Below are 19,242 nucleotides of genomic sequence, written 5' to 3' on the forward strand. Positions count from 1 at the left end.
TTTACTTTAATCCACATAATTCTTGAATTTACACATTCATATTCTCTTTTCTCCTTCCATAACTGATCATTTAACATTACTGCTACCCCTTCCTTTGCTCTAACTCTCTCAGATACTCCAGATTTAATCCCATTTATTTCCCCCCACTGAAACTCTCCTACCCCCTTCAGCTTTGTTTCGCTTAGAGCCAGGACATCCAACTTCTTTTCATTCATAACATCAGCAATCATCTGTTTCTTGTCATCCGCACTACATCCACGCACATTTAAGCATCCCAGTTTTATAAAGTTTTTCTTCTTCTCTTTTTTAGTAAATGTATACAGGAGAAGGGGTTACTAGCCCATTGCTCCCGGCATTTTAGTCGCCTCATACGACACGCATGGCTTACGGAGGAAAGATTCTTTTCCACTTCCCCATGGACAATAGAAGAAATAAAAAAGAACAAGAGCTATTTAGAAAAAGGAGAAAAACCTAGATGTATGTATATATATATATGCATGTGCGTGTCTGTGAAGTGTGACCAAAGTGTAAGTAGGAGTAGCAAGATATCCCTGTTATCTAGCGTGTTTATGAGACAGAAAAAGAAACCAGCAATCCTACCATCATGCAAAACAGTTACAGGTTTTTGTTTCACAGTCATCTGGCAGGACAGTAGTACTTCCCTGGGTGGTTGCTGTCTACCAACCTACTACCTATAATAATAATAATAATTATTATAATACGTATGTACTACTACAGTGGAACCTCAAAAATTGAACATATTACATATCGAACCTTTCGAAAATAGGACCATTTTTTGGACAAACTGTGTCCCTATTATCGAACGTGCCCCTATTTTCAGACCACCAGGTACGGGACCTGTCTGCCGCCCACCCTGTCCGCGTCCCCGCGCAGGCGCTGTGAGCAGTCTAGCTTTGTTTATGCTTGAGTGAACACTAACCTGCGCTCTCATTCACGCATTTTACTATTATTTCGCTGTGTTTAGTGCTTGTGAGAATGTGAAATAAGCTGCCATGGGCTCAAAGAAGCTTGCTAGTGGTACCCATGTGGTAAAGAAAGTGAGAAACACCATAGATGTGAAGAATGAAATAATACAGAAGTATGAGAGTGGTGTGAGACTTGTTGAGCTTGCCAGGAAGTATGGGAAAAACAAGTCGACCATCGGTTCTATCCTGTTAAAGAAAGAACAAATCAAGGAAGCTGATGTTGCGAAAGGTGTTAATATGCTAACCAAAAAAAGACCACAAATAGTTGAAGAGGTTGAGAAGTTGTTGCTGGTGTGGATCAAGGATAAAGAGATTGCAGGTGATAGTGTTTCAGAGATGATTATTTGCGAAAAGGCAAGGAAGTTGCATGCCGATCTGGTACAGAAAACTCCTGGAACCAGTGCTGATAGTGAATTTAAGGCCAGCAGAGGCTGGTTTGACAGATTTAAGAAGCGTAGTGGCATACACAATGTTGTAAGACATGGTGAGGCAGCCAGTTGGTTGGTGGAGGACCACAGGGAAGAGCTAACCACTGAAGAGCTGCAAGAGCTTCATCTGGAGCAGTATCAGACCACAGCTGAGGAACTTGCTTCAGAGGAGGAGGAAGAGGGAGTGGATGAGGTGCCTTCTTCAAAGATTAAGGAGATTTGTGCCAAATGGAATGATGTCCAAATGTTTGTGCAGAAGTACCAACCTGAGCAAGCTGAAACAAGCCATCTTTGCAATAAGTTCAGTGACAGAACCATGTCCCATTTTAGGGAAATGTTAAAAAGGCGCCAGAAACAGAGGACTGTGGACAGTTATTTTGTGAGACAGGGGTCCAGTGACTCTCAAGCTGGTCCTAGTGGCATTAAAAGACAGAGAAGGGAAGTAACCCCAGAGAAGGCTTTACCTGAAGTCCTCATGGAGGGGGATTCTCCTTCCAAACACTAACCCCAACCCCCTCTCTCCTCCTCCCTATCTTCCAGATGCCATCACCAATCTTCAATAAAGGTAAGTAAAAATTTTATTTTATATGTATTACTATACATAATTAAAAACTATAGTATTTGTTGTATGTAAAACTGTAATTAATCTCTATTAAATGTATTTTTTGTGTGAATATTTTTGGATCTCTGGAACGGATTAATTGTATTTCCGTTATTTCTTATGGGAAATATTGCTTCGAATTTCAGACTTTTCGAATTTAGAACTAGCTCCTGGAACGGATTAAGTTCGATTTTTGAGGTTCCACTGTACTACTAATAATACATATAATATTGTTATAATAATTATTGTTATTATTAGTATGTACATGGTGAGGGGCTCTTGATCTAGGGAATTGGATATGTGCTCCAGTTCCCTAAATTAATAATAATAATAATATTAATAATTATCATTATAATATGAATGTACTACTAATAATAAAATAATAATTATAATAATATATAATAGTGATAATAATGTCATTTTTTTTTTTTTCATATTTTTGTGCCAAATGCTTGAAAATACAAACGATACCACGGATGAGGTTAGAACCTGCAGTCAGAGAGTCTTAAAACTTAAGTCTGGAGTTTTAAGACTCTCTGATCGCAGGTTCTAACCTCACCCGTGGTATGGTTTGTTTGCAGTTGTGTCATTACGATTTTGTGAGTCATGTTGACGGCTTCAAAATACAAATTGGTAACCCTCTGGTTGGCTGTAGGTATAGCTGCTAGACCAGGCTATCTCAGTGCCAACCAAGGGTCAAGAGGAAGAGGTGATGTTCCGCTCTGAGTGACTGCAGCAGACCCTTGGGACGCGTAATTTTGTCTTATATTGTACAAATTTCTTACACAATGCCTCGCCCGAAGAGACAGTATTTGTGTATGATCAGCAAGAAGCTCAGGAAGCGATTAGAAACTATGAAAAAAAAAAACCTAGAGAAACGAAGAAGGCAGCAGCAGAGTGAGGCACCTCGTCACCACCATTGTGGCTGCCACCTTACGTCTTCACCTATGTAAACATCTGTCTTGACCACACCTGTGGTTACATATGTGACAATCTCACCACTAATCATAGATAAACCCAAGCTAGGTGTGGGGTTATGGACTGGGAAGGTACTAGAGTGAGAGAGTAAATGACAGATGCTGCTGGTGTCGCCATCACTTGATATAATATGGCCTATTTTATTCATTCAGTAAAGTCACTCAGTAAGTCAGTCAAGTTATTCAGTCAGTCAAGTCATTCAGTCAGTCAAATCAGTAAGTCAGTCAGTCAGGTCAGTCAGTCAAGTCGGTCAATCAAGTCGGTCAATCAAGTCAGTCAATCAAGTCAGTCAATAAGTCAGTCAGTCATCACACAAACTCATGTTTACTTCATTCTTTTTGTGTACAAAATGACGCTATCTCTTGTCTAATATCTCTAATTTCTTCATTAATTCTAAGACTTAAATGCTTAACCCTTTTCTTGCAACTTTCAGCAACACTTGTATGCCTACTGGGTGCCACGATTGCTTGGCAGAATTAAGATATGGCAATTAATACGTATCTAAACAAACACAACGAGCTACTGGCACAGGTTCATCCAACACATGTATGAACCGAACTGAAGGCTGGGAGGGAGGGTGGTGGGGGCGGCTGATGTTGGTGGGGGATGGCTGTAGCCCATCCCACCCCGTGGGTGACTGCACGCTCAAAAATTTTTCCCCTTACGCAACCGTGTTAAATTAATTTTACGAAGTGTTAAACAAAAATACTATGCTGCAATTCTTCAATCATGCTATAACCAAAACATGCCAGACAAAACAGTGTTAAATGACAGTCTACTGTACTATTAGTATTACTATGGCGTTAAGACTAGAGGGACACTCTTAGTGAACGAGTAACAAAGGCATGTTTATATGCTATGTAATGTGTATCTTACATAATTTTGGAGAAAATATCGTAGATGGATTAATGAAAATGTTTGTATTAACATAAAATAAGACATTTAATGTGCCCAAGAGTAATTATTATTACGTATGTACTATTAGTATTATTATGGCATTAAGACTAGAGGGACACTCTTAGTGAACGAGTAACAAAGACATGTTTATATGCTATGTAATATGTTTATTACATAATTTTGAAGAAAACACATGTATTATAGATGGATTAATGAAAATGTCTATATTAACGTAAAATAAGACATTTAATGTGCCCAAGAGTGAGTCACAGACGTGTGAGCGGCCCAGGTGGACGGGTCTGGTACCATTGATTTCTGAGCCGATGTACTAAACTTAGGGGAAATTTCGCTGAAAAAAGTGCTGAAACTCTGAATTGTACGATTTTCACACCGGCCGAAAACCAGGGATTCACTCTGTATATAATACATACTGGAGATGAGAAGTAGACAATTTTCAGATGATCAAACCCTCAGCCTTACCTGGAGTATACCTGGAGAGGGTTTCAGGGATCAATACCCCTGTGGCCCAGTCTGTGACCAGACTGGGGAAGATGTTTTATCTCCTGCCAAGTCTTTTGCCTTTGTAGTGAGTTTTTTTCTCTGTAAATTTGGTACTAATCCCTTTAGGATTTCCAAGTGTATATTATCATGTATCTTTCTCACCTGCATTCCAGGGAATACAAATCAAGGGACTTCAACTGTTCCCAGTAATTTAGATGCTTTATCGTCCTTGTGTGTGCCATGAAGAGTCTATACATTCTCCAGGTCAGCAATTTTGCCTGCCTTGAAAGGTAAAGATGAGATTTGTTTGGATTTTTAACCTGGAGGATTAGCCACCCAGGAGTCCTTGAGTCTTGTCCCCCCAGGATGCAATCCACACCAGTCAATTAACATCCAGTTACCTACTTATTGCTAGGTGAACAGGGTCGGTAGGTGTGAGGAAACATGCCCAACATTTCCACCTTTGTCGGGGATCAAACTGCGAACACTCAGTGTGGGAGGCTAGAGCGTTGCCAACCAAGCCACAGCCTCCTATCATGGTACCCACAGTAGGTGGCCAGGGCTCAAACTACTACATAGTGATAGAGGAATGGAATGGGTTGCATTCCACATTTTTTGGGGGGAGGCCTGGTCATGGACCGGGCCACGGGGGCATTGATCCCCGGAATACCCTCCAGGTAGACTCCAAGTAGGGCCAAGCGAGTTCATTTGTGTAGGTAATGAGTTCGCCTGTGTCCAGTGAATAAATAAGTTTAATCAGGTACAGGTACACATAAATGCAGTTACATTATCATACATAAGATTAAGATAAGATTTTGTTCAGATTTTTAACCTGGAGGGTTAGCCAGCCCAGGGTAACCCAAGAAAAGCAGCATATGTGTAAATTACCTAGGATAACTCAAAAAAGTTAGTGAGTGCTAAGTAAGAGTAACAATGATGTCTTCATGCAGAAGCTGTACCATTAAGTGAAGGCTGAGCTGGAGGAAGCCAGGAGAGAGAGACTATTTCTGAGGGAAGAAAACAGGCTTCGCATCAGTCCTCCTGTGAATAAGGCTGAGGACAGTGAAGAAACCTGTTAGTGGTGGAGAGGAGAGGCTCTAAACTGAGCATTTGAAGGACAAGCAGTGGAAGCTTCTAATACATTTGCTGTGATTCAAGATCAGTGTGGGACATCAAATGGAGCACTGAACCAGGACGAATGTAGGACAACCCATGCAGCAACACAGAAAGATGATGGTAAAGCCACAAGTTAAGAATTTTGTTCTTGTTGGGGCCTCACAGGTTAAAGAATAGGAGTGGGAGGCAAAGGGTGTGTGTTCCTTGGCAAGGATGGAGGATATTATCTGTCTTGACAGCATCATCAATGGTAATGGGATCAACCTTATTATCTTCTTCAGTGCTGGAGGCAGTGACATAGGCAAGCATGGAAGTCAGGATCTTATTACCAGGTATAGGAGTGGTATAGGCATTAGGAAGAAGGGGGGATTCCTGTAATAAGTTGCATTTTGCCGAGGAGGAGAGTTGGAAATGAATGGGTGCCCATGACAATTGGTATAAATTGTTGACTGGACAAACTCGGTAAGGATATTGCAGTATCATTTATTGACAGCAGAAATGACATGTATGCCAGGGATGAAGTCTAGTTATCTAGGACAAGGGTTGATGCTGTAGTTAGTGCAGTGGAGGGGCCTGTTGCTGCTTAGCCCATTCTCTTAACCACAGACATCATGGCACTGTTGTAAAATCAGTCAAAAGGATGACTGTTGATAGCTCCTTGAACAGTTGAAATATGACTTATTATATTTCAGTTGCACACAGTAGGTATTTGTTTTCTGTTTGTGCAGCAGTCATTTTTATTACTTTTTATATTATATTTTATTTTTATTACTTTTTATATTATATTTTAAGTTTTTCTAACCTAGAAATGTGCTATAAATTGTATGTGAAGAAGTGATATAGTTCCTAGGAGGATGAGTTGTGCTGCTTTGAAATAGTGGTATAGCTATTTGTAGGAAAAATATAGAATATGGTACAGGTTGACTATCGCTAATCTGGCATCTGGACCAGTAGGGTGACAGATTAGTGACTTTGCCGGATTACAGATTGATTAGGTTAGAATGCACTTAACCCAGTGGCGATATTTACACATTGGCGATTTCACCCACTTTACACCCAATTTTTGGCCCATTCCATTGTTTCAGTCTACCAAACTCGTAGCTATTTCGCTAGTATTCTTTCTATTCTGTCGATTGAGTACAAGAAACTGCCCATTTACCTATTTTAGGCACCCAATAAAGTGATCAGAAATTGGTAATTTAGCCAATTTCACACACATTTCAAGAGATGCCAAATTCAAAATAGGGTCCAGAATAAACAGTGCAGACATTACTGGCACTAAAATAACATTTTCTCTTTTCATTAGTCACATCTCCAGGCCGTCTTATAACATTTGTGTTAAAGTTTGAACTTTTATTCACACAAAAAATAGAAGATTTACTGTTATACAGACTGCTGCATTATTGTAATAATTGTATAAATAAAGTCAGCCCATTCATGACTGCGTATTAGACTGGCCAGTTGGACATGGATGCATGATGTGATTTGCTTACTCTTGAACATCAACAAAAATCAAACATTTCCACTACTTTGAGCTCAGTTTCAAAATCTGTAATATATCTTCCATTCTGTCTAGTAAGGCCAAAAAAAAATGAGAATACAATCATAACCATATGAAAATACACCACCAAAAAAACACGGTCGCAGTTTTTCCTCATGCACTGCATTCTGCAGGATTTTTTTTTATAGTGCACACTTATCTCACACATACCTATTCTCTCATATGTAGGCCCAGATTTACCGATCACAGCTTATCTGAGAGAGTTGAGCTCATAGCGTCCTACTATGGGACTGAGAGTGGCTTCAAAGCCACCCTATCTTTTATGGACAGTGTATAATATTTGCGCTTTACACAACAAGAAGCATTTCCTTTATTTGTTGGAACCATGGCTAGAGCTAAAAGTGAACAAGTTATAACAATAAATGGATAAAAACAAATTGGAATGACTTTTGCAGCAAGTAGCACCATCAAACAGTAGCAGCAGGTTGGTGTGGCAGCCCCAGAAATTTGAATTTACGCTAGTCGAAATTGGTGCCGGATTACTAATGGAAATTGGACAGTGTGAATTGTATTGGTTGTGATATTGTGAATTTTTGGAATGGCAGTTGTCAGTGGGATGAGGCGAGATGATTGGTTCAGAGAGATTTCTCATAGCACACTCTTATGTAGCCTGTTTTTATTAGAATTCTATTCATATTTATATCCTAAACTATTTAGTACAGGTTAACCATCACTAAACCATCATTGGGACCTGTAGTTTGCTGGATTAGTGATTTTGTCAGATTACAGAGTGGTTAGGTAAGAATACACTTAACCCAACCGTGATATTTATGCATCACCCTATTTTTGGCCCATTACATTGTTCCAGTCTACCAAAGTCATAGCTATTTCGCTAGCATTCCTTCTATTCTGTCGATTGAGTATGAGAAACTGCCCATTTACCTATTTCAGCTACTCAGTAAAGTGGTCAGAAATTGGTAATTTGGCCAATTTCACACAAATTTCAAGAGATGCCAGTTTCAAAATAGGGTCCAGAATAAACAATGCAGACATTCCTGGCACTAAAATAAAATTTTCTCTGCTCATTAGTCACATCTCCAGGCCCCTCTTTACACACTGAGAAGCATTTCTTTTATTCGTTGGAACCATGGCAAGGGCTAAAAGTGAGCAGTTTATAAGAGTAAATGGAGAAAAAGAAATTGGAATAACTTATGCAGCAAGTAGCGCCACCAAACAGTAGCGGAAGGTTGGTGTGGAGACCCTGTCAGATTTGAAATTGTGCTATCCGAAATTGGTACCAGATTATTGATGGAACCGGATTACCTATTGCCGGATTAGTGATGGCCGACCTGTACCTGTACCTTACATTTTGTACAAGTTGTCTCCACCTTGGCACAGTAGAATAAATAAAGAGCAACACTCCCATTCTCATGTAACACACCATTTTTAGAAGGAATGACACTCTGAGTGAAGGCATATGAAAGGAATAATTTTCTACAGTCACCCCCAGTACTACTGTTGTGTATGCATTTTCTTTAGTGTTGAACTAGAGAAAACATTATTTTTCCAACACTGACAAGACAACTGGAAAAACATCTCATATTTGTTAATTTATTTTACTGTGGGGTGTATTTATCATGTTTATATGTTCCATAGCATGTTTATTATATAATTTTGAGGAAAAAACGTTATAGATGGATTAACCCTTTCAGAGTTCAGAGGCCAAATTTCAAAGGGTTCACCAGTGTCCAATAATTTAAAAAAAAAAAAAACAATTTTTTTATTTTTTCTTATGAAATGGTAGAGAATCTTTTTCTAAAGGTAATAAAAAAAAAAGTACGAAATTTGGTGGAAAACTGATGAAATTATGCTCTCGCGAATTTTGATGTCAGCGATATTTACGAATCAGTGATTTTGCCAACTTTGACTCCCATTTTAGGCCAATTACATTATTCCAGTCAACCAAATTCCTAGCTATTTCACTAGTATTACTTCTATTCTATCAATTGAGCACAAGAAATTGCCCAGTCAACTGTTTCAACTACAAAATAAAGCGATCGGAAATTGGTAATTTGGCCAATTTAACACAAAGTTCAAAATATTCCAGTTTCAAAATAGGGTCCAGAATAAACAATGCAGGCATTCCTGGCACTAAGCTAACGTATCCTCTGCTCATTAGTTATGTTTTCAGGCTTTACAAATGAATTCCATTTTGATTTTTTATTCACATAATGATTTTTTATTCAAACCAAAAAATAGAAGATTTACTGTTATGCAATATTGTAATAATTGTATAAATATCATCATCACATTTGTGAATGTACATTAGACCCACCAGCTGGCGTATATTAGACGTGTGAGGTCATTTGTTTACTCTTGAACATCGACAAAAATTTAACATTTCCGCTACTTTGAGCTCAGTTTCAAGCCATTTCCAGTACTAAAACCAACCAAAATCATCTCCATTTCTGTAATATGTCTTCCATTCTATCAAATGAGACCAAGAAATTGCAAATACAACTATAAAAAACATATGAAAGAACACTGCAAAGTCACTGTTTTAATCGAAAATCATGGTCTCGTTTTTTTTTTTCTCTCATTATACACTGTGTGCTGCAGGATTTGTTTTATGTGGTGCACACATACTACATAGATGTATTCTCTCATATCTAGGCCCAAATTTACCACTCACAGCTTAGTGAGCTGAGCTCATGGCGTAGATCTACGGTTTGGACCCTGAACGTAAAGCCGTAGATCTACGGGACAGACCTTGAAAGGGTTAATGAAAATGTCTGCATTGTCATAAAATTTGTTTCCCCAAAAATTTCCAATACCCCAACTACTTTTGAATGGCACTTTTGTATTCAATGACCATTTTACCTCATAGTCTTAATTGTGTTTAATTTCTTCAGAATCTCTCTCCTTATTTACAACTTACCACTTCATTGTTCTATCTTATTTTAATTGTAACTAACCATAGCATTGTCCTTCTCAACTATTACTACCCTACTTTAAGATATACTCTATCGGCCAACTTTATTTTAAACTCGCTATTATAGCCCAATTTTACTTTAAACTTTTTATTTTTGCCCATTTTTATTTTATACTTTAGTGCCCAACCTTATTGTAAACTTTTCATTTTATTATTGCACTAGTCTAATCTAGACTTTATTACCCAATTTTATACTTGCCCAATTTTACCTTATACTGTATTGCCCAATCTATTTTAAACTTTTTATTATTACCCTTTTTTATTTGTAAACTTTAGTACCCAGTTTTATTATAAACTTTTTATAATTGCCCTATTCTATTCTAGACTTTGTCACCCATTTTTATTTTTTTATTTTACTATTCTTTTGCTACTTTAATTTGTGAATTTTATCTTGTCAATTTAAATCTAGTTATACTCTAGTTCTTGTTAACAACTTATATTAGACCTTAGTGCAATTACAAGTGAGAGTCTTGTGCCATTTTAATTAGTATTTTTTATATTATTAGATTATACCTAGTTGTACTTAGCTCATTCTAGCTCAATAAATAGACAACACCAAATTCATTATATTAGACCTTAGTGCAATTACAAGTGAGAGTTTCGTGCTATTTTTAATTTGTATTTTTATATTATTAGTTTTTACCTAGTTGTACTTTAGCTCATTCTAGCACAACACATAGACAACATCAACTTCATTATGTTTATTAGTGACTATACTCTATATGACCAAAGTGCTTTAGCTATATACTTGTCCAAACTTCCCACTACTACAGATTTCAGTACTAGAACTCAACACACAATACAGGATATAAATAACCACTATTTAAACCTAAATGATGAATGATCAAGTTGACCCCGATCTAAATCTCCGTAATGTAACACCCAATCAAAACCTATTCGAAAGTAACTGCCTTTATTACACAGCATCACAAGCCAGCACTATCCTAAACACTGCTAAAAGTCTATCAGTTCTTAACTGCAACATCAGGTCCTTAAGCACACACTATGATGACCTGGCACTCCTTGAGTCGCTAAAGACACCCTTCTCCTGCATTATTCTTACCGAGACCTGGCTTAAGCAGGACACAATAGATATCTACCCACTACCAGGATACACAGCAATCCACAACTGCAGACCATACCAAGTTGGGGGTGGTATTGCATTCTACTACTCTAACCAGCTATCTTGTATTAGCACCACTTGCTTTAGTGATGAATATGGGGAGTACATTTTTGCTAATTTTACTGTAAAAAACCTTAAGACGCCTATAACAATTGGTGCCATTTACCGGATACCCCACACAAACATCACAAATTTCAGTGAGAAATTAAAGGCACTAATAACAGACAAATGAACAAGCACTACCTTCTCTTAGCTGGAGACTTCGATATCAACCTTGGCCTACCAGATGATCAGCCTGTAACTGATTTCATCAACAATATGAACAACACACTTCTCATACCGACAATAACTAAACCAACCATGCTGACTGAGACAAGTGCAACCATAATAGACACATATGGACCAACATAAGCCCCCGTTAAATCAGGGATAATCACAGACAGCACTACAGACCACTACCCTACCTTCCTCTTAACTAACATTAGTAAACTACCACTGGAATACAACAAAGTTTCATTTAGCCTCCATGACAAGGCCTCTGTAAGGAATTTCACAGCAGACCTAGAGACTGTTGAGTGGCCTGCTGAATTCTCCAAGGCCAATGGTACTGACGATTGGACAGGCATTTTTCTTAATAAATTACTTAGACTATACAACAAACATTGTCCTATAAAAACTAAACAGATCACTAATAAACGGCTCGGTTGCCCATGGCTAACCAGCAGCATTCTGAAATCCATTGATAAGAAACACCAATATGAAAAGCAATATAGACAGGGCTTAATACACAAAGATATTCTTAAACACTATTCATCAGTTCTCACCAGAGTAATAAAGAAAGCAAAACTGTACTACTCCAGCAGATTCACTGACACAAGAGGAGACATAAAAAGACCTGGAAAACACTTTCCCAGATTCTGGGGACCCACAAACTGAAAAAAACAAGAATATTGTCCTAACTAAACCTAATGAAACACCACTGCATCCCACTGATACAGCTAACAAGATAAACGACTTCTTCTCAACCATAGGATCTAATCTCGCCAGGAAAATCCCACGTACCAATGCCCGTGCCAGGGACTACCTAGATGGGAATTTTCCAAATTCCTTCTATCTTGTACCAACTGAGCCCACAGAAGTCACCACGATTATAAAGTCACTTAAAAAGAACTCGGGGAATCTGTCTCATGTCCCACCATTATTGTACAAGCAAGCAGCCCATGTCCTTTCGCATGCTATTACATTACTTTTTAACAAGTCACTAGAAACTAGCACTTTCCCGACACTACTCAAGACAGCAAGGGTTACGCCAATACATAAAGGTGGTGACCCTACAGATGTGAACAATTATAGGCCAATATCAAACTTACCATTGCTATCCTAAATCTTCGAGAAACTCGTGCACAGGAGACTACTACATATATTCATTTATAATGGCACAAAACATACTCAACCCCTGCTAATTTGGTTTCAGGAAAAATAAAAGCACTAATGATGCAATTGTAAAAATGCTAGATCTGCTTTACACAGCACTGGAAAATAAGGAATATCCGCTAGGAATTTTTATTGACCTAAGAAAAGCTTTTGACACAGACCATGGCATCCTACTCCACAAACTTGACCATTATGGTATAAGAGGCCATGTGCTTGCATATTTCAAATCCTACCTTACTAATAGGTATCAGTATGTCACCATTAAAGACACAACCTCATCAACATGGCCACTTGATACTGGAGTGCCGCAGGGAAGTGTCCTTGGTCCCCTGCTCTTCCTCATTTACATCAGTGATCTTCCAAACTTATCCCAACACCTGAAACCCATTCTCTTTGCTGACGACACGACTTATGTCATCTCCCACCCAAATCTTGCCACCCTCAACACCATTGTTAACGAGCTGCTCAAAATATCGACTTGGATGACAGCCAATAAACTTACACTTAACACTGACAAAACTTACTATATTATGTTTGGTAGCAGAGCAGGCAAATTCCTAGGCCTATACCTCGACAACAACCTGAATTTCAGCACCCATATCTATCACATAACAAAAAAAGTATCCAAAACAGTTGGGATCCTCTCCATGATACGATACTACATGCCACAAACTGCCCTTCTCACACTATACCATTCACTCATTTATCCATACCTCACCTATGCTATTTGTGCTTGGGGATCAACTGCAGCAACACACCTACAAAAAGCTGAAGTAAGAATACTCACTAAATCCCATCCCTGGCAAAAAACCTCCCCCCTCTTCATAGTTCTAAACTTACTCTCTGTTCAGAACATCCACACTTAATACTGTGCAATCTATATCTACAGGACCTTAAATTCCAATATTATCCTTGACCTAAAATGCTTTCTTGATACTTGTGACAGGACCCACAGGCATAACACCAGACACAAACATCTCTGTGACATTCCCCATGTCCGACTAAACCTTTACAAAAATTCAATGTATGTCAAAGGGCCTAAAATCTGGAACACCCTACCTGAAAACTCTAGAACTGCAGACACATTCATCACTTTCAAAACTACCGTTAGAAAACATCTTATCTCCCTGATACTCCCCGTCAGCTAACTACATGAAAACCACCTGGTGGTTCACACTTACACTCACCCATTTGACTATAAACACAGAAATATGAATCTTAATCTTAAAATAATGAATCCTAACTAGTTGTAAGTTTCCCTGTGATACTCCAATATAGAAACTATGTATTGTACCAAAACAAAAGCATTCACATTGCTAAATTCACAAACTATAATGTAGTCACTTAGCCTGAATACCTACTTACTCCATAATCTGTAATAATTTAGAGTTAAGAATTAATCTAAGTCTGCCCGAAATACCTAGCCATGCTAGGTGTCATAGTGGCCCCCTCTGTAATTAGTATTTTATAACACGTAAACCACCCAGTATCCAAAATCTGTAAACCCCGCATTGTAATCTTTATAGAGAATAAATTTGATTGATTGATTAAATATACAACATTTAATGGACCTCAGAGTGATTATTATTACATATTATCATTATTAATATGGCATCTTCAAGACTAATAAAACACTCTTAGTGATTTTAATGTGTACTTACTTGCATAGTGTGTAAATTTATTTAGGTACAGGTACACAAAAGTATAATTATCAGAGTGTATATAAAATATCCTAGGTGGTAGGTTGGTAGACAGCAAACACCCAGGGAGATACTACTGTCTTGCCAAGCAAGTGTAAAATGAAAGCCTGTATTTGTTTTGCACGATGGTAGGATTGCTGGTGTCTCTTTTCTATCTCATAAACATGCAAGATTTCAGGTACATCTTGCTACTTCTTTTTACACTTAGGTCACACTACACCTGCATGTAGAAGCCTGTATATATATATATATATATACATTCCCCTCTGGGTTTTTTTCTATTTTCTTACTAGTTCTTGTTTATTTCCTCTTTTCTTCATGGGGAAATGGAACAGAATTCTTCCTCCGTAAACCATGCATGTCATAAGAGGCAACTAAAATGCTAGATGCAAGGGGCTAGTAACCCCTTCTGTGTACATTACTAATTTTAAAAAGAGAAACTTTTGTTTTTCTTTTTAGGTTACCCTTCCTCTGTGGAATATGGCCAGTTTGTTGAAAAAAATTTATATACAGTGGACCCCCGCATAACGATTACCTCCGAATGCGACCAATTATGTAAGTGTATTTATGTAAGTGCGTTTGTATGTATATGTTTGGGGGTCTGAAATGGACTAATCTACTTCACAATATTTCTTATGGGAACAAATTCGGTCAGTACTGGCATCTGAACATACTTCTGGAGTGAAAAAATATCGTTAACCAGGGGTCCACTGTATATAGACGCTACCCTACTTACGAACATTTGGACATACGAACAGACTGCTGTGTTAGTTTCATTCACAGTACCTCCGCAAAACCGAGTTGCGTGCCTTCTGCATAGTACAACATTTTGCCGCAACCCACGCTGGGCAGCACCGAAGTCAACGGAGCTGACGAATGAAGATCTGATGGAGCTGGAAGAGATGCAGCTTAAGGAAGAGCAAGAGGAACAACATGAAACTTTCTTCTAAAAAGTTTGAGACGAAAATGATGGCCGAGGCATTTTCTCTTATAGAGAGAGGTCTCTGTATGTTTGAGCTTCAGGACCCCAATATAGAGATTCTCAAAGGTTTCAACTGGTGTTAACAATAACAAAAAAAGGCACAATACCGTGACTGGAATGATACACAAATAACCCGCACATAGAAAAGAGGAGCTTACAACGACGTTTCAGACCGAAATGTCGTCGTAAGCTCCTCTCTTCTATGTGCGCGTTATTTATGTATGGTGTTAACAATTCTATATACTTATATACGACAAGAAGAGAAAAACGGTGCAAACTTCCTTGGACAAATTCTTCAAACCACTGCCTTCTACCTCAAAAGCCTCTTCAGATGTTGAAGAATCCCAGGCTTACTTGAAGCATTTGATGACAAAGTGTATGAGGTTGACTACCCTCTCCCCCAGTAGCCCCTCACAACCTCCGATCTTCCTCTCATCCATCACCTCAATTTTATTGTACCAATTAAAAAGGTAAGTTTTTTATTACAGTATTTATTATTAAAATATGCTTTAGTATTAAGAACTGTAAATTACTGATACTGTACAGTATATTGTCTTTAAGTTTTCAATGAAGAACAGCATAGAGAGAGAACAGTAATATTTATTTATTTATTAACACACTGGCCAATTCCCACCAAGGCAAGGTGGCCCAAAAAAGAAAAACTTTCACCATCATTCACAAGCAATTCAAGATACAACGAGTCTTCTGGAATGTAACTTGTTTGTAAGTTGGGAGCATCTGTATACACACACACAAAGATCACAGTCAGCAGGATTTGGAGCCACATCAGGGAAGGCTGACAAGGTTCCCAAGTTGCGTTCTAGACCATTTGTATATACCCATTTGTTTGTGTGTGGTGTTGATATAAAAATTGCTTGTGATGTCAGAACATACAGGAGGAGAATGAAATAGCCTGAAACCATACTTGAGGCCCACTGGTGGGCTGGGAAAGAAACATGGTTTGCAAACAAGGCTGCCCATCTTTTAAGGCATCTATGGCTGAGTTATCTAGAAGAGTCACTGGGTGAACCTTGACAGCCTCCCTGACATGGCTTCAAATCCTGTTGACTGCGATCTTTCTCTGTATATACCCACCTGTTTCCGCATGGTGCATTGATACATGTATGTATGTGTGTGAGAGAGAGAGATCCAAATTAACTAAGTTCCAACCACTCCCATCCCCTAAAAAAAAAAATCCATTTTGAGAAAATAACACTGGCTATTGAGACTTGAAGATTTTCTGTTACATATTTTTTATACAGTAAGCTCAACTATCCAGTATACAAGTGTTTGGATCAGTTGCTTGTAATCAATTGACATTTTGGAATACCCTGTGCTCACTATTGTAGCAATTTTTTTATCAACTAGACTAAGAATGAAAAATGTCATTAAGTACAGTTCTTTTCTATTTGCAAAGCTTAATCAGAATATTTTTTTCTAGGGTTGTAAGTCACAGGATATGATGAAAAATTGTGGGATTTATGTCCTTGACAAGTCTAGAAGATTCTTGACTCGAAGATGCCCTCTGCTGGCGAAGTGCGTAGTGTTTATTTTTGCATTTGCTGGGGCATTGCTGCCTGTCCTCCATGATCTAGAGGAATTGAAGACAAGAAGTGAAGCGTTCAAGGTGTTTAGAGATTTTGGGCAAAAGCCAGAATACTGTCCAGGAACCTTGGTTAGTCACCATGCCATTGATCCTTGCTTTCCACAAGTACTGGAACATTTGAAGGAAAACAAAAGAGCAGCCTGGTGCAGAGAAAGGAGGACAATATATTCAAAAACAGGCTTGTGAATCTGTTTGATGTGGCCCATTCAAGTGCTCTTTCCATCATGAAGAACAAAGAGTCTTGTTGGCTCATTGGGAACCAGGAAGGCGCAGTGCCATTAATCCATTGATGAGAAAACAGGAAGAGAGGCAGATGGCAAATGGAGATTTATTTCCACAGAACTGGCATCTTCCAGAGGTTTCTCTGAGAATCCACAGGAGAGAAGGAAATTGGAGTATGTGGAGGTGGTAATCCATGAAAAATGGAAATCCACTGTGAAAAAATAAGTGAACTTTGAAGCACTTTTGTAATTTCTCACATCAAGGACCACGATAATGAACTTTGACTTTCCGTGTTCACTCACAAGTGTACATTTCACACCACTACCCTTTGCTGATAGCTATCTCTCAGCAGCATTGCAATGCTTTGTGACCCAAAGTGGTTTGGCACTTTATATGAATTTTACATTGTGTTCATAGAAGATTGCTAAACCTGTAGGTGTCATAGTAAGAACATAAGAAAGGAGAAACACTGCAGCAGGCCTGTTGACCCATACTAGGCAGGTCCTTTACAATTCATCCCACTAACAAAACATATGCCCAACCCAATTTTCAATGCTACCCAAGAAATAAGCTCTGATGTGCAAGTCCCACTCAAATCCAACCCCTCCCACTCATGTACCTATCCAAATTAAATTTGAAACTACCCAAAGTCCTAGCCTCAATAACCCAACTAGGTAGACTGTTCCACTCATCAACTACCCTATTTCCAAACCAATACTTTCCTAGTGGCGTTCCACAGGGATCAGTCTTGGGCCCGTTGTTGTTTATATATATCAATGACCTTGACGAGGGAATTACTAGTGATATGAGCAAATTCGCCGATGACACAAAGATAGGTAACATAAGAACATAAAGGGGTTGAAATGCAATCATGTTACATCCAAGGAATGGGAGGAGAGGTCAAATTCTTTGGATCAAGCACCCATTACCAATATCAAGGAAACTCACTAGGGAAGGGGATCTGCCTTCATGCCAGTGAAGTGCTCTCAATCTTAAGAATTGAAGATAATTTCATTTCCTTGGATTGAATCAAATTGTCACTCATTTGCAAATTTGACTACAGCTATATTGCTCCAGTCATGACCACAATAATTTGTAATGTCGATGCAGTAATCTTGATTTTACTAAAATACCAATTTTTGTGATTTACCCCTCTCCAGGGAGGTACTTTAATACCAGTTAGTGAAGGGTTCTTGAGCCAAGTAATTTGATATTCTCCCCCCCCCTTCCTTTCCTTTTCCTTGACTACAGTCTGATACCTTTCTATTCCTTTACCCACTTTATGGTTTAAACAATAGTGGGTTTAGCACTTAAATTTTTATTTTAATTTATGGTTTAGTGCTCCAATCCTGTTAAAATGTGGTTGGCCTAATTTGTTATTATTTCATAAAATCATTGGTAAACAGTACCAACAAATTGATGAATTAGATGTATGCAACATCTGGGTACTTTTATTTCGTAGGCATTACACCAGCCAGTGACCCTTGTTGGTTTAGCACTTAGTTTTGATTGTAATATGCCAATGAATGTTTTAATATACAGGGACAAACAATACTGTATATGATTCCTTGCAGAATCATATACCAAAGATGGTAGATGAGGTGATAAGTTCCTCAAGTCTAGTAGGTGTTCAGTATTGTAATTTGAACACTTGGTTCTAAAATGAGGGATTGTAAAATTCTGCAAGGCTGAGTTGAGTGATTACCTCTTGTACTTTTGTCACTGATGTATTGATAAAGCCATGGGTTGATCAAAGTCAATGAAATGCCTGTCTGTTGTAGATGTCTCACTTATCAGCAATACAATTTCTTTCAGAGCTTTGATCCCTGCAGTCGTCCACATGCTAATTATTATTATAATCAGAGTTACAGTAATAATTTCCCCCCTCTTCAAGGGGGGCTCCTTGGTATGGTGAAGAGGCTCTTGGTCTGAGGAATTAGCCCTGTCGGTCTTCTTCCTCAGACCGAACCTAATTACCCCCCATTCTCCCCTCCCCTATATCCTCCCCATCCTCCCCTTTTTCCATTCCTCCTCCTCCTCCTCACCCCTCCCTTTTGCCCTTCCTCTTTTTGGCCTTTGGGATTTCTCCCACAGGCGCGCTAGTTCCTAGGTAGGGGAAAGGACACCGGGGTCCATCCCATTCCGTTGAGGTTCTTGGCGGTGGCGTAGTTTGCC

General features: G+C 38.6%; 1 long non-coding RNA gene across 3 annotated transcripts in view; it reads left to right on the forward strand.

The window, feature by feature from the left end:
- The window catches only part of LOC128699987 (uncharacterized), a 32,464-nt gene extending 13,532 nt beyond the window's left edge, over positions 1-18,932 (forward strand). The window contains exons 2-4 of one of the 3 annotated variants that reach the window (XR_011393782.1): positions 5,342-5,627; positions 14,717-15,709; positions 16,681-18,932. This is a non-coding gene — a long non-coding RNA (uncharacterized lncRNA). The remainder of the gene's footprint in view (positions 1-5,341; positions 5,628-14,716; positions 15,710-16,680) is intronic. The other 2 variants (XR_011393784.1, XR_011393783.1) reach the window with 2 other exon arrangements.
- The last annotated feature ends 310 nt before the right edge of the window (positions 18,933-19,242 follow it).

The sequence above is a fragment of the Cherax quadricarinatus genome, chromosome 64, assembly GCF_038502225.1.
Source record: "Cherax quadricarinatus isolate ZL_2023a chromosome 64, ASM3850222v1, whole genome shotgun sequence".
Lineage (NCBI taxonomy): Eukaryota > Metazoa > Arthropoda > Malacostraca > Decapoda > Parastacidae > Cherax > Cherax quadricarinatus.